At 41.0% G+C, this 17,500-nt stretch overlaps 1 pseudogene across 1 annotated transcript in view; it reads right to left on the bottom strand.

Annotated features, from left to right (window-relative positions):
• LOC311127370 overlaps positions 1 to 17,500 on the bottom strand; it is a 367,179-nt pseudogene that overhangs the window by 281,663 nt on the left and 68,016 nt on the right. Inside the window, exon 14 of the transcript in view lies at positions 7,733 to 7,786. The product of the transcript in view is annotated as an uncharacterized misc_RNA (transcript). The remainder of the gene's footprint in view (positions 1 to 7,732; positions 7,787 to 17,500) is intronic.

Genomic DNA, 17,500 nt, shown 5'->3' with positions numbered 1-17,500 from the left:
CCCAAATGGCACACTATTCCCTATATACTGCATGCACTACTCTGACCAGAGCCCTATGGGGCCTATATATATACAGTGCATTCGGAAAGTATTCAGACCCCTTGACTTTTTCCACATTTTGTTACGTTACAGCCTTATTCTAAAATTGATTAAATTGTTTTTTCCCCCCTCATCAATCTACACACAATACCCCATAATGACAAAGAAAAAACAGGTTCGTAGAAATGTTGCATATTTATGAGAAAAAAAAAAAAAAAAAAAAGAAATATCACATTTACATCAGTATTCAGACCCTTTACTCAGTACTTTGTTGAAGCAACTTTCGAAGCGATTACAGCCTAAAGTCTTCTTGGATATAATGATACAAGTTTCCCCCATTCTTTTCTACAGATCCTCTCAAGCTCTGACAGGTTGGATGGGGAGCGTCACTGCACAGCTATTTTCAGGTCTCTCCAGAGTTGTTCGATCGGGTTCAAGTCCGGGCCCTGGCTGGGCTACTCAAGGACACTCAGAGACTTTTCCCGAAGCCACTCCTGCGTTGTCTCGGCTGTGTGCTTAGGGTCGTTGTCCTGTTGGAAGGTGAACCTTCACCCCAGTCTGAGGTCCTGAGCACTCTGGAGCAGGTTTTCATCAAGGATCTCTCTGTACTTTGCTCCGTTCATCTTTCCCTCGATGCTGACTAGTTTCCCAGTCCATGCCGCTGAAAAACATCCCCACAGTATGATACTGCCACCACCATGCTTCACCGTAGCGATGGTGCCGGGTTTCCTCCAGACATGACACTTGGCATTCAGGCCAAAGAGTTCAAATCCTGGTTTCATCAGACCAGAGAATCTTGTTTCTCATGGTCAGTGAGTCTTTAGGTGCCTTTTGGCAAACTCCAAGCGGGCTGTCATGTGCCTTTTACTGAGTGGCTTCCATCTGGCCACTCTACCATAAAGGCCTGATTGGTGGAGTGCTGCAGAGATGGTTGTCCTTCTGGAAGGTTCTCCCATCTCCACAGAGGAACTCTGGAGCCATGTCAGATGGACCAAGGACCTTCTCCCCTGATTGCTCAGTTTGGCCGGGTGGCCAGCTCTAGGAAGAGTCTTGGTGGTTCCAAACTTCTTCCATTTAAGAATGATGGAGGCCACTGTGTTCTTGGGGACCTTCAATGCTGCAGAAATGTTTTGGTACCCTTCCCCAGATCTCTGCCTCGATACAATACTGTCTCGGCGCTATTCGGACAATTCCTTCGACCTCATGGCTTGGTTTTTGCTCTGACATGCACTGTCAACTGTGGGACCTTATATAGACAGGTGTGTGCCTTTCCAAATCATGTCCAATCAATTGGGTTCACCACAGGTGGACTCCAATCAAGTTGTAGAAAAATCTCAAGGATGATCAATGGAAACAGGATGCACTTGAGCTCAATTTCGAGTCTCATAACAAAGGGTCTGAATACTTATGTAAATAAGCTATTTCAGTTTTTTTATTTTTAATACATTTGCTAAAATTTCTAAAAACCTGTTTTCACTTTGTCATTATGGGGTATTGTGTGTAGATCGATGAGGAAAAAGAATAATTTAATCCATTTTAGTTTAAGGCTGTAACGTAACAAAATGTGGAAAAAGTCAGTGGGGCTGAATCTTTTCTGAAGGCACTGTATATATAAGGAATAGGTTGCTATTTGGGAATCTGCCATGGTTACACGTAAATATTTGTGTCAGGAAATTAAAACTGTTTCAGGACAGTCCTTTCTGTCAGGCAATGTGTATGTGTATGTGTGTGTGTGCGTGCGTGCGTGTGTGTGTGTACTTTCTGTCAGGGCATGTGGTGTGTGTGTGCGCACATGTGTGTGTGTCCTTTTTGTCAGCATTGGCATAATGACATCACGTAAAAAGCTTTTGCAGTGTTAACAAAAAGACATCCATGACAGCGTTGTTTAGTCAACGTGACAAGCCAGGTGATAGATTCACAGAAGGAAGGTTTTCCCATGATGACATAGTAAACGTTAACGCAATGTATCTCACACTCTCACCTACATTCTTCTGTAGTAGTTTAGTGTCTATTCTCACAAGCTGACTGTTTGTCTAGAATACTTTACTTCTGCCATTAGGTACCAGGTAGTTACCAACTGTGTAAACTCCTTTGAATGAAGTACCAGGAAGAGAGTCGTTTTCCCATGACACAACGTAAACAGTACCTCTCAACCCTTCGGCCTACTCTCTTCTGTCTTCTTCTACTGTCTATTCTCACATGCTGGATATTTCTCCATAATCTTATCTTCCTTCTCTATAAAACTTTCCATCTGCCTGATTTTCAATTAAAACATTTTCACTTTCCATTGAGATAATGGTTGTAAGCATGTGTCCTTTTAATTAACGTGTGTCCTATTAATAAACCCTTAATGGTTTGTCAGATTGAAGTCTAGACTATGAGTGTACTCGATAAATTAAGTCATTAAAAAAGTGTTATGTGCTGCTTTAAAAAATGTATTTCCTGCTTGTCTTACATGCCAAAACTGCATTGTTGGTTAATGGCTTGTAAGTAAGCATTTCACGGTAAGGTCTACACCTGTTGTATTCGGCGCATGTGACAAAGAACATTTGATTTGTCTTACGTGCCATTTATCAGACGCTTGTTATCCAAAGCATCTTATAGTCATGTGTGCATACATTCTTAAGGTAAGGGTGGTCCCAAGAATCGAACCCACTATCCTGGCATTGCAAGACCCATGCTCTACCAACTGCGCTACAGTATTTTGTTTACAATGACTTGCAACCATGGTACAAATGTTTTTAGACATTTGCCAAACCTTATGACATTACCTGATCTGGAAAGTTAAGAAAGATTATTAATGACCGATTAGTTATTCATGACCGTTTTTGTTGTATACACAGGTGTCACACCCAAAATATTCCTTCCTGCTTGGGGATATTGAGGTACTTATTACTATTCCGCCTAAAAAATATTCCTTCCTGCTTGGGGATATTGAGGTACTTATTACTGTTCCGCCTAAAACATAAATCATACTCACAGATGCCCCTCCCTCCGATAGCTCTCTGACTGAGAAAATGGTATAAAATAGGCTAATTTCTCTCTCTCTCTCTCTCTCCCCACCTGTATGTCTGTCTCCCCCATCTCCCCCCATCTCCCCCTGTCTGTCTGTCTGTCTCTCTCTCTCTCTCTCTCTCTCTCTCTCTCTCTCTCTCTCTCTCTCTCTCTCTCTCTCTCTCTCTCTCTCTCTCTCTCGCTCTCTCTCTCTCCACCTGTATGTCTGTCTCCCCCATCTCCCCCGTCTGTCTGTCTGTCTCTCTCTCTCTCTCTCTCTCAATTTCAATTTTAATTTCAATTTAAGGGCTTTATTGGCATGGGAAACGTATGTTAACATTGCCAAAGCAAGTGAAGTATATAGTAAACAAAGTGAAATAAACAATACATTTTAACAGTAAACATTACACTCAGAAGTTCCAAAAGAATAAAGACATTTCAAATGTCATATTATGTGTATATACAGTGTTGTAACAATGTGCAAATAGTTAAAGTACAAATGGGAAAATAAATAAACTTAAATATGGGTTGTATTTATAATGGTGTTTGTTCTTCACTGGTTGCCCTTTTCTTGTGGCAACAGGTCACAAATCTTGCTGCTGTGATGGCACACTGTGGTATTTCACCCAGTAGATAAGGGAGTTTATCAAAATTGGGTTTGTTTTCAAATGATTTGGTTGGGTCTAATTTTGTTGTTGTTGTCCTGGGGCTCTGTGGGGTCTGTTTGTGTTTGTGAACAGAGCCACAGGACCAGCTTACTTAGGGGACTCTTCTCCAAGTTCATCTCTCTGTAGGTGATGGCTTTGTTATGGAAGGTTTGGGAATCGCTTCCTTTTAAGTGGTTATAGAATTTAACGGCTCTATTCTGGATTTTGATAATTAGCGGGTATCGGCCTAATTCTGCTCTGCATGCATTATTTGGTGTTTCTCGTTGTCCACAGAGGATATTTTTTGCAGAGTCTCAATTTGGTGTTTGTCCCATTTTGTGAATTCTTGGTTGGTGAGCGGACCCCAGACCTCACAACCATAAAGGGCAATGGGTTCTATAACTGATTTAAGTATTTTTTGCCAGATCCTAATTGGTATGTCGAATTTTATGTTCCTTTCGATGGCATAGAAGGCCCTTCTTGCCTTGTCTCTCAGATCGTTCACAGCTTTGTGGAAGTTACCTGTGGCGCTGATGTTTAGGCTGAGGTATGTGTAGTTTTTTGTGTGCTCTAGGGCAACGGTGTCTAGATGGAATTTGTATTTGTGGTCCTGGCAACTGGACCTTTTTTGGAACACCATTATTTTTGTCTTACTGAGATTTACTGTCAGGGCCCAGGTCTGACAGAATCTGTGCAGAAGATCTAGGTGCTGCTGTAGGCCCTCCTTGGTTGGTGACAGAAGCACCAGATCATCAGCAAACAGTAGACATTTGACTTCAGATTCTAGTAGGGTGAGGCCGGGTGCTGCAGACTGTTCTAGTGCCCTCGCCAATTCGTTGATATATATGTTGAAGAGGGTGGGGCTTAAACTGCATCCCTGTCTTACCCCACGGCCCTGTGGAAAGAAATGTGTGTGTTTTTTGCCAATTTTAACCGCACACTTTGTGTACATGGATTTTATAATGTCGTATGTTTTTCCCCCAACCCCACTTTCCATCAATTTGTATAGCAGACCCTCATGCCAAATTGAGTCAAAAGCTTTTTTGAAATCAACAAAGCATGAGAAGACTTTGTCTTTGTTTTGGTTTGTTTGTTTGTCAGTTAGGGTGTGCAGGGTGAATACGTGGTCTGTCGTACATTAATTTGGTAAAAAGCCAATTTGACATTTGCTCAGTAAATTTTTTTCACATTTGTCTCCACTTTTGTGGATTGGGGTGATCAGTCCTTGGTTCCAAATATTGGGGAAGATGCCAGAGCTAAGGATGATGTTAAAGAGTTTAAGTATAGCCAATTGGAATTTGTGGTCTGTATATTTTATCATTTAATTGAGGATACCATCAACACCACAGGCCTTTTTGGGTTGGAGGGTTTATATTTTGTCCTGTAGTTCATGCAATGTAATTGGAGAATCCAGTGGGTTCTGGTAGTCTTTAATAGTTGATTCTAAGATTTGCATTTGATCATGTATATTTTTTTTGCTGTTTGTTCTTTGTTATAGGGTCAAAAAGATTGGAGAAGTGGTTTACCCATACATCTCCGTTTTGGATAGATAGCTCTTCGTGTTGTTGTTTGTTTAGTGTTTTCCAATTTTCCCAGAAGTGCTTATGGATTATTCAATTACATTGAGCTGATTTCTGACATGCTGTTCCTTCTTTTTCCGTAGTGTATTTCTGTATTGTTTTAGTGATTCACCATAGTGAAGGCGTAGGCTCAGGTTTTCTGGGTCTCTATGTTTTTGGTTGGATAGGTTTCAAAAAAAATTCTTAGGTTTTTGCATTCTTCATAAAACCATTTGTCACTGTTGTTACTTTTCTTCGGTTTTCTGTTAGAGATTTTTAGATATGATAGGGAAGCTGAGAGATCAAATATACTGTTTAGGTTTTCTACTGCCAAGTTTACACCTTCACTATTACAGTGGAACGTTTTGTCCAGGAAGTTGTCTGAAAGGGATTGAATTTGTTGTTGCCTAATTGTTTTTTGGTAGGTTTTGACACTACTTTCCTTCCATCTATAGCATTTCTTAATGTTATTCCGTTCATTTGGCTTTGATGCCTCATGATTGAGTATTGCTCTGTTCAGGTAGACTGTGATTTTGCTGTGGTCTGATAGGGGTGTCAGTGGGCTGACTGTGAACGCTCTGAGAGACTCTGGGTTGAGGTCAGTGATAAAGTAGTCTACAGTACTACTGCCAAGAGATGAGCTATAGGTGTACCTACCATAGGAGTCCCCTTGAAGCCTACCATTGACTATGTACATACCCAGCGTGCGACAGAGCTGCAGGAGTTGTGACCCGGTTATGTTGTCGTAGTTGTACCTAGGGCGGCATATGGGGGAGGGCTCTCTCTCTCTCTCTCTCTCTCTCTCTCTCTCTCTCTCTCTCTCTCTCTCTCTCTCTCTCTCTCTCTCTCTCTCTCTCTCTCTCTCTCTCTCTCTCTCTCTCTCTCTCTCTCTCTCTCTCTCTCTCTCTCTCTCTCTCTCTCTCTCTCTCTCTCTCCTCTTCAGAGAACCAAACAAATAGCTCATTAGAACTTCATGGCTGGAAGACAGTGCACCTACAATTACCCTAGAATCATACAGCAGCTCCCTCCCCAATAGTGAAAGTGGAAATGAATGTGTGTGTGTATGTGCGTGAGTATGTGCATGTGTGAATATGAACGGTATGGTAACTAATTAGAGAACAGAAAACATTCCATATCTTACATAGCAAAGAAATCCCACTTTGGTATGAGATAAAAAATATAAAATAAATGTAAAATAGATTTTCCACATATTTTGAATTGCAATAAGAGGAGTTGGCCTAATTCAAATGGACTTTTAGTGAACAGGCTATAAAAGAATGCTGATAATCAAGGCTCCACTGTATTTCTGAATGCTTTAAATCCCCAGCTTGCTGGACCCGTCCAGACTTTATTACATGTATATTTTAAACATTTAAATAGCCTCATCCTTGATATCTGTTTTGACTGTCTCTCCATCGGGATTCTCTGCCTCTGACCCTATTACGGGGGCTGAGTCACTGGCTTACTGGTGCTTTCCATGCCGTCCCTAGGAAGGGTGCATCACTTGAGTGGGTTGAGTCACTGATGTGATCTTCCTGTCCGGTTTTGCGCCCCCCTCGGGCTTGTGTGGTGGAGGAGATCTTTGTGGGCTATACTCAGCCTTGTCTTAGGGTAGTAGGTTGGTGGTCTGTTGATATCCCTCTAGTGGTGTGGGGGCTGTTTTTTGGCAAAGTGGGTGGGGGTATCGTTGGATGGGGCCACAGTGTCTCCTTCCCCCCCCTGTCTCAGCCTCCAGTATCTATGTTGCAATAGTCTATGTGCCGGGGGGCTAGGGTCAGTCTGTTATATCTGGTGTCATTCTCCTGTCTTATCCGGTGTCCTGTGTGAATTGAAGAATGCTCCCTCTAATTCTCTCTCTCTCTCCCTCCCATTCCGGAGGACCTGAGCCCTAGGATCATGCCTCAGGACTACCTGGCCTGATGACTCCTTGCTGTCCCCAGTCCACCTGGTCCTGCTGCTGCTCCAGTTTCCACTCTTCTGCCTGCGGCTATGGAACCCTGACCTGTTCACCGGACGTGCTACCTTGTCACAGACCTGCTGTTTTCAACTCACTCTCTCTCTATCGCACCTGCTATTTCAACCTCTAAATGCCCGGCTATGAAAAGCCAAGTGACATTTACTCCTGATGTACTGACCTGTTGCAACCTCTACAACCACTGTGATTATTATTTGACCCTGCTGGTCATCTATGAACGTCTGAACATCTTGGAGAAAAATCTGGCCTTAATGGCCACGTACTGTTATAATCTTCACCCGGCACAGCCAGAAGAGGACTGGCCACCCCTCAGAGCCTGGTTCCTCTCTAGGTTCCTTCCTAGGTTTCTGCCTTTCTAGGGAGTTTTTCCTAGCCACCGTGCTTCTACATCTACATTGCTTGCTGTTTGGGGTTTTAGGCTGGGTTTCTGTATGGCACTTTGTGACATCTGCTGATGTAAAAAGGGCTTTATAAATAACATTTGATTGATTGATTGAAACCATAGTTGAGGAACTTACTTGATCACCTTTGGGGCCAATAGGGCCAGCAAATCCTGAGTCTCCTTTCAAACCCTGGGGACAAACAAAGACATTATACACCTTTATGTTGTCAATAAAGAACAAATACATTAGACACCTTTATGTTGTCAATAAAGAACAGAGACATTAGACACCTTTATGTTGTCAATAAAGAACAAAGACATTATACACCTTTATGTTGTCAATAAAGAACAAAGACATTATACACCTTTATGTTGTCAATGAAGAGGTGTAGACATCCAAATAACTTCACAGATCTTCAATGTAAAGGGTTTAAACACTGTTTCCCATGCTTGTTCACTGTACCATAAACAATTAATGAACATGCACCTGTGGAACGGTCGTTAAGACACTAACAGCTTACAGACGGTAGGCAATTAAGGTCACAGTTATGAAAACTTAGGACACTAAAGAGGCCTTTCTACTGACTCTGAAAAACACCAATAGAAAGATGCTCAGGGTCCCTGCTCATTTGCGTGAACGTGCCTTAGGTATGCTGCAAGGAGGCATGAGGACTGCAGATGTGGCCAGGGCAATACATTGCAATGTCCGTACTGTGAGACGCCTAAGACAGCGCTACAGGGAGACAGGATGGACAGCTGATCGTCCTCGCAGTGGCAGACCACGTGTAACAACACCTGCACAGGATCGGTACATCCGAACATCACACCTGCGGGACATGTATAGGATGGCAACAACAACTGCTTGAGTTACACCAGGAATGCACAATCCCTCCATCAGTGCTCAGACTGTCCGCAATAGGCTGAGAGAGGCTGGACTGAGGGCTGTTGTAAGGCAGGTCCTCACCAGACTTCACCGGCAACAACGTCCCCTATGGGCACAAACCCACCTTCGCTGGACCAGACAGGACTGGCAAAAAGTGCTCTTCACTGACGAGTTGCGGTTTTGTCTCACCAGGGGTGATGATCGGATTCGCGTTTATCGTCGAAGGAATGAGCGTTACACCGAGGCCTGTACTCTGAAGCGGGATCGATTTGGAGGTGGAGGGTCCGTCATGGTCTGGGGCGGTGTGTCACAGCATCATCGGACTGAGCTTGTTGTCATTGCAGGCAATCTCAACGCTGTGCGTTACAGGCAAGACATCCTCTTCCCTCATGTGGTACCCTTCCTGCAGGCTCATCCTGAGATGACCATCCAGCATGACAATGCCACAAGCCATACTGCTCGTTCTGTGCGTGATTTCCTGCAAGACAGGAATGTCAGTGTTCTGCCATCGCCAGCGAAGAGCCCGGATCTCAATCCCATTGAGCACGTCTGGGACCTGTTGGATCGGAGGGTGAGGGCTAGGGCCATTCCCCCCAGAAATGTCTGGGAACTTGTAGGTGCCTTGGTGGAAGAGTGGGGTAACATCTCACAGCAAGAACTGGCAAATCTGGTGCAGTCCATGAGGAGGAGCTGCACTGCAGTACTTAATGCAGCAGGTGGCCACACCAGATACTGACTGTTACTATTAAATTTCTGTTAGTCACATGTCTGTGGAACTTGTTCAGTTTATGTCTCAGTTGTTGAATCTTGTTATGTTCATACAAATATTTACACATGTTAAGTTTGCTGAAAATAAACGCAGTTGACAGTGAGAGGACGTTTCTTTTTTTGCTGAGTTTAGTTCTATTTTCCAGTGTAAGGCATGCCTGTATGTCTGAACTAACTCTCCTTTGGAGACCGGTACATTCAGGACAGAAATAACTGTATCACCTGTTTTCACAGGCGTCAGATACCCATACCTTTCACTACCACTGTAAGTGGACATGTTGAACACAAGACAGTGTCCAGGGTAAACCCTCTCAATCATGTAGCAGCATTCTGTTTGGGACATATATGTAATTAGCTTCTTATACTGACTGACTCCCTCTGCTTCCCCCTGCCTCCCCCTTCCCAGCATGGTTGTGACCAGGGGCCTGATTTTCATCACCTTGGGCCTAACGGATGGTGTGTGTGTGTGTGTGTGTTTGTGTGTGTGTGTGTGTGTGTGCCTGGTTAGAAGACGCTATAGGCAAAGTCATTCAGGCCTCTCTCTGTCAGGGTGGTGTAAAGTCAGTCAGGCCTCTCTCTGTCAGGGCGATGTAAAGTCAGTCAGGCCTCTCTCTGTCAGGGTGGTGTAAAATCAGTCAGGCCTCTCTCTGTCAGGGTGATGTAAAATCAGTCAGGCCTCTCTCTGTCAGGGTGGTGTAAAGTCAGTCAGGCCTCTCTCTGATAGGGTGGTGTAAAGTCAGTCAGGCCTCTCTCTGTCAGGGTGGTGTAAAGTCAGTCAGGCCTCTCTCTGATAGGGTGGTATAAAGTCAGTCAGGCCTCTCTATGTCAGGGTGGTATAAAGTCAGTCAGGCCTCTCTCTGTCAGGGTGGTGTCAAGTGAAAGAGGACAGCTGAGATAAAGGCCTGTGAATAAATGGCCACAGACACTACTCTCTACCCACTACAGCCAGAAGATGACTGGCCACTCCTCGGAGCCTGGTTCCTCTTTACAAGGTAAAGCCAGAAGAGGGCTGGCCACCCCTCGGAGCCTGGTTCCTCTTTACAAGGTAAAGCCAGAAGAGGGCTGGCCACCCCTCGGAGCCTGGTTCCTCTCTACCCAGTACAGCCAGAAGATGACTGGCCACCCCTCAGAGCCTGGTTCCTCTCTACCCAGTACAGCCAGAAGATGACTGGCCACCCCTCAGAGCCTGGTTCCTCTCTACCCAGTACAGCCAGAAGAGGGCTGGCCACCCCTTGGAGCCTGGTTCCTCTCTACCCAGTACAGCCAGAAGATGACTGGCCACCCCTCAGAGCCTGGTTCCTCTCTACCCAGTACAGCCAGAAGATGACTGGCCACCCCTCTGAGCCTGGTTCCTCTCTACCCGGTACAGCCAGAAGATGACTGGCCACCCCTCTGAGCCTGGTTCCTCTCTACCCGGTACAGCCAGAAGAGGGCTGATGTTATGGCTTTGTCTATGTGCTGCTGACATCTGTGTCCGCAGGTATCGGGGTTTCTGAATAGTCCGGAAAACTGTTTGTCCCATGTCTTTGTACTCAGAGTTAGTCTGAAACTACTGGTCCTGCTGGACTGAGCTGAGAAATACAACAACATAACTCTGTGTAGGGTGTCCAATGAAAAATGCATATTTTGACCAATGGGTAAAATAATATGTTAATTGGTGTAGATACTCCTCTAAGAAAACCAACGGTCCAAACCTCAAGTCTCTATCATAATCTGTTCAAAACTTATTGGAGTTTTTACCCTTGTAGGATGGTCAGAATTAGGGTGACTAAATCAATGGACGTCAGAGAAAAATAGTGGTCATAAATCAGGAGAATAGCCTGGCGTCAGCTGGGCTGGATTACAGGTTTACCATTGCACTTGAAGCCCAGAGCCATATATTTAGAGTGTTTGGTCACACAAAATATCGTTCTAATTCTAGAAATTCAGTTCCATTGCATTGTTTAAATATTCCCCAATGCTTCATAATGCAGAAAACTCAAGTTCCCAACTCTGGTCCAGCCTACATAAGGAACTGTCTGTTAGTCAGATATAATAATGCCGATGCTGTCCAACTGACTTGGTTTTCAAATCATGTACGATAGATAGATACTGATGTTGACGTGTTGTCCTATAAGAAACATTTGAGACCGTACCAGACAGCTTCATCATGTAAAGCCCCCGTACATAAAAAGCACTGACAGAGCACTGACTGCAGATTCTGAACTTCAATTGCTGCATTTTAATGTGTGAAAATGCAGTCTCGTTGGCTCTGCCAATTGTAATATAATCGCCCAAAGCCATTTTAACATTAGATCAAAATGACTTATGTACATCTATGTCTCTAAATACTTTCCTATCGCAGATATTAAAACAGATATCAAATATTTTTTGTATGATGAACATTGACTGGTTGTATGAAAAATAAGTAGAATGTTTGGTCGATATAAATACAAGAGTGGGTTTAATTTTTGTCACGGTTAACTGTTTAATCTGTTAATGTCCACTACTTGTATAGCCCAGAGTGCCAGTTTCCCCATCTGTTCCCCATCTCGATACTTATGATGCAGGGACATAATCATGATAAACTGATCTGTACTATAGGCTTAGATATATGGTATTCTATAGGCTTAGATATATGGTATTATATAGGCTTAGATATATGGTATTCTATAGGCTTAGATATATGGTATTCTATAGGTTTATAGTTATGGTGGTATTCTATAGGTTTAGATATATGGTATTCTATAGGCTTAGATATATGGTATTCTATAGGCTTAGATATATGGTATTCTATAGGCTTAGATATATGGTATTCTATAGGCTTAGATATATGGTATTCTATAGGCTTATAGTTATGGTGGTATTCTATAGGCTTAGATATATGGTATTCTATAGGCTTAGATATATGGTATTCTATAGGCTTAGATATATGGTATTCTATAGGCTTATAGTTATGGTGGTATTCTATAGGTTTAGATATATGGTATTCTATAGGTTTATAGTTATGGTGGTATTCTATAGGCTTAGATATATGGTATTCTATAGGCTTAGATATATGGTATTCTATAGGCTTAGATATATGGTATTCTATAGGCTTAGATATATGGTATTCTATAGGCTTAGATATATGGTATTATATAGGCTTATAGTTATGGTAGTATTCTATAGGCTTAGATATATGGTATTCTATAGGCTTAGATATATGGTATTCTATAGGCTTAGATATATGGTATTCTATAGGCTTATAGTTATGGTGGTATTCTATAGGTTTAGATATATGGTATTCTATGGGTTTATAGTTATCGTGGTATTCTATAGGCTTAGATATATGGTATTCTATAGGTTTATAGTTATGGTGGTATTCCATAGGCTTAGATATCTGGTATTCTATAGGCTTAGATATATGGTATTCTATAGGCTTAGATATATGGTATTCTATAGGCTTAGATATATGGTATTCTATAGGCTTATAGTTATGGTGGTATTCTATAGGCTTAGATATATGGTATTCTATAGGCTTAGATATATGGTATTCTATAGGCTTAGATATATGGTATTCTATAGGCTTATAGTTATGGTGGTATTCTATAGGTTTAGATATATGGTATTCTATAGGTTTATAGTTATGGTGGTATTCTATAGGCTTAGATATATGGTATTCTATAGGCTTATAGTTATGGTGGTATTCTATAGGCTTATAGTTATGGTGGTATTCTATAGGTTTATAGTTATGGTGGTATTCAATAGGTTTATAGTTATGGTGGTATTCTATAGGTTTATAGTTAAGGTGGTATTCTATAGGTTTATAGTTAAGGTGGTATTCTATAGGTTTATAGTTATGGTGGTATTCTATAGGTTTATAGTTATGGTGGTATTCTATAGGTTTATAGTTATGGTGGTATTCTATAGGCTTATAGTTATTGTATTCTATAGGCTTATAGTTATGGTGGTATTCTATAGGTTTATAGTTATGGTGGTATTCTATAGGCTTATAGTTATGGTGGTATTCTATAGGCTTATAGTTATGGTGGTATTCTATAGGTTTATAGTTAAGGTGGTATTCTATAGGTTTATAGTTATGGTGGTATTCTATAGGTTTATAGTTATGGTGGTATTCTATAGGTTTATAGTTATGGTATTCTATAGGCTTATAGTTATGGTGGTATTCTATAGGTTTATAGTTATGGTGGTATTCAATAGGCTTATAGTTATGGTGGTATTCTATAGGCTTATAGTTATGGTGGTATTCTATAGGTTTATAGTTAAGGTGGTATTCTATAGGTTTATAGTTATGGTGTTATTCTATAGGTTTATAGTTATGGTGGTATTCTATAGGTTTATAGTTAAGGTGGTATTCTATAGGTTTATAGTTATGGTGGTATTCTATAGGCTTATAGTTATGGTGGTATTCTATAGGTTTATAGTTATGGTGGTATTCTATAGGCTTATAGTTACTGTGATATTCTATAGGTTTATAGTTATGGTGGTATTCTATAGGTTTATAGTTAAGGTGGTATTCTATAGGTTTATAGTTATGGTGGTATTCTATAGGTTTATAGTTATGGTGGTATTCTATAGGTTTATAGTTATGGTGGTATTCTATAGGCTTATAGTTATGGTGGTATTCTATAGGTTTATAGTTATGGTGGTATTCTATAGGCTTATAGTTATGGTGGTATTCTATAGGTTTATAGTTATGGTGGTATTCTATAGGCTTATAGTTATGGTGGTATTCTATCGGTTTATAGTTATGGTGGTATTCTATAGGCTTATAGTTATGGTGGTATTCTATATGCTTATAGTTATGGTGATATTCTATAGGTTTATAGTTATGGTGGTATTCTATAGGTTTATAGTTATGGTGGTATTCTATAGGCTTATAGTTATGGTGGTATTCTATATGCTTATAGTTATGGTGATATTCTATAGGTTTATAGTTATGGTGGTATTCTATAGGCTTATAGTTATGGTGGTATTCTATAGGTTTATAGTTATGGTGGTATTCTATAGGTTTATAGTTATGGTATTCTATAGGTTTATAGTTATGGTATTCTATAGGTTTATAGTTATGGTGGTATTCTATAGGCTTATAGTTATGGTATTCTATAGGTTTATAGTTATGGTGGTATTCTATAGGTTTATAGTTATGGTATTCTATAGGCTTATAGTTATGGTGGTATTCTATAGGTTTATAGTTATGGTGGTATTCTATAGGCTTATAGTTATGGTGGTATTCTATAGGCTTATAGTTATGGTGGTATTCTATAGGTTTATAGTTAAGGTGGTATTCTATAGGTTTATAGTTATGGTGGTATTCTATAGGTTTATAGTTATGGTGGTATTCTATAGGTTTATAGTTAAGGTGGTATTCTATAGGTTTATAGTTATGGTGGTATTCTATAGGCTTATAGTTATGGTGGTATTCTATAGGTTTATAGTTATGGTGGTATTCTATAGGCTTATAGTTACGGTGATATTCTATAGGTTTATAGTTATGGTGGTATTCTATAGGTTTATAGTTAAGGTGGTTTTCTATAGGTTTATAGTTATGGTGGTATTCTATAGGTTTATAGTTATGGTGGTATTCTATAGGTTTATAGTTATGGTGGTATTCTATAGGCTTATAGTTATGGTGGTATTCTATAGGTTTATAGTTATGGTGGTATTCTATAGGCTTATAGTTATGGTGGTATTCTATAGGTTTATAGTTATGGTGGTATTCTATAGGCGTATAGTTATGGTGGTATTCTATAGGTTTATAGTTATGGTGGTATTCTATAGGCTCATAGTTATGGTGGTATTCTATAGGCTTATAGTTATGGTGATATTCTATAGGTTTATAGTTATGGTGGTATTCTATAGGCTTAGATATATGATATTCTATAGGTTTATAGTTATGGTGGTATTCTATATGCTTATAGTTATGGTGATATTCTATAGGTTTATAGTTATGGTGGTATTCTATAGGCTTATAGTTATGGTGGTATTCTATAGGTTTATAGTTATGGTGGTATTCTATAGGTTTATAGTTATGGTATTCTATAGGTTTATAGTTATGGTATTCTATAGGTTTATAGTTATGGTGGTATTCTATAGGCTTATAGTTATGGTATTCTATAGGTTTATAGTTATGGTGGTATTCTATAGGTTTATAGTTATGGTGGTATTCTATAGGTTTATAGTTATGGTGGTATTCTATAGGCTTATAGTTATGGTGGTATTCTATAGGTTTATAGTTATGGTGGTATTCTATAGGTTTACAGTTATGGTGGTATTCTATAGGCTTATAGTTATGGTGGTATTCTATAGGTTTATAGTTATGGTGGTATTCTATAGGTTTATAGTTAAGGTGGTATTCTATAGGTTTATAGTTATGGTGGTATTCTATAGGTTTATAGTTATGGTGGTATTCTATAGTCTTATAGTTATGGTGGTATTCTATAGGCTTATAGTTATGTTATTCTATAGGTTTATAGTTATGGTGGTATTCTATAGGCTTATAGTTATGGTATTCTATTGGTTGATAGTTATGCTAGAGAACATTGGGACACTTGATCATGTATTGATCTCATAAGCCATTCAAATAACCCAGACCATAAACCAGGTTATCAACACCATACAGTGTATCAAGGGATTTTACTCGTCACAGTACCTAAATTGACCATTCATTCAATAGCATGTCTTTAGTTTGCTGTGGATTAGACTATAAGGTAAGGGGACTAGTACCATGCACTGTGAGGGACATTTAAAGCCCCATTTCCACTGGGTGGGACAGACCTGGTCATTTAATGGGTTTATTTCTAGGGAGAAGTTTGATACACCCACTAGACCCAGTGGACCCCTGGACGACTAGCTGTCATCATGGCATCAGCTAATGGGACGTCTTCAGCAAATGCAGAAATCTGGGTCTGGTACAAAACTCACTCAATTATTACATAAACGTAAAGGGTTCAGAATAGGAAAAAACATATGGAATAGGTAGTTACATTTGTTCTGATTCCACTGTCCAAATGTCCTCCTACATGTTTTAACTCTCTGTAATCAACCTACTGTATAGATCCATCATGGCCCAACTTACCACATGTAAGACTTGGGTTCAAATACTATTTCAATCATACTTTATCTGGGCTTGATTGAGCTTGCCTGTCTTACTGGACCAATAGAATAGTCTCAAAACTGCAAACACCGCCCATCTGGCACTCCAGGCAGGCTAAAGAAAACTTTGAAATTATTTTAAAGATATCAAATAGTATTTGAACCCAGGTCTGCTGCCTAATGCTGTGGTGGTATGAAGCAACAAAATAGAGAGTGTAGTGGGCTGACGCTGAGGCCACTTCTAAATGATGTATGTTGTTGATCTTCAGAGAAAGGTCCCCTCTCTCTCTCTCTCTGCTGTCTGCTGAAGATAATGATGTCTTTAGGGAGAGAGTGGACCTTTTCCTCCCTCTTCCTCCCTCTTCCTCCCTCTTCCTCCTCTTTTCCTCCCTCTTCCTCTGATTCCCTCTCTTTCGTCCTCTGTCCCGCCTCCCTCAGAGTAACCCAGTTAGAGAGAGAAAAAGAGAGGGGGACAGAGAGAGAAAGAGAGGCAGAGGCTGGACCTTTTTCCTTCCTTGTCCTGCCTCGCTAAGATCAGCCCAGTAAAGACCATGATACCTCTGTCCTGCCTCCCTAAGATCAGCCCAGTAAAGACCATGATACCTCTGTCCTGCCTCCCTAAGATCAGCCCAGTAAAGACCATGATACCTCTGTCCTGCCTCCCTAAGATCAGCCCAGTAAAGACCATGATACCTCTGTCCTGCCTCCCTAAATTCAGCCCAGTAAAGACCATGGTACCTCTGTCCTGCCTCCCTAAGATCAGCCCAGTAAAGACCATGATACCTCTGTCCTGCCTCCCTAAGATCAGCCCAGTAAAGACCATGATACCTCTGTCCTGCCTCCCTAAGATCAGCCCAGTAAAGACCATGATACCTCTGTCCTGCCTCCCTAAGATCAGCCCAGTAAAGACCATGATACCTCTGTCCTGCCTCCCTAAGATCAGCCCAGTAAAGACCATGATACCTCTGTCCTGCCTCCCTAAGATCAGCCCAGTAAAGACCATGATACCTTTGCTCTAGCCTGACTCTAGTGCTGACTCTAATGCTGACTCTAGTGCTGACTCTAGTGCTGACTCTAGTGCTGACTCTAGTGCTGACTCTAGCCTGACTTTAGTCTGACTCTAGCCTGACTCTAGTGCTAACTCTAGCCTGACTCTAGTGCTGACTCTAGTGCTGA

The sequence above is a fragment of the Coregonus lavaretus genome (assembly GCF_964263955.1).
Source record: "Coregonus lavaretus genome assembly, chromosome: 1".
Taxonomy (NCBI): domain Eukaryota; kingdom Metazoa; phylum Chordata; class Actinopteri; order Salmoniformes; family Salmonidae; genus Coregonus; species Coregonus lavaretus.
Note: the sequence above shows the minus strand (reverse complement) of the source record. Positions and strands in the feature narration are given on the sequence as shown.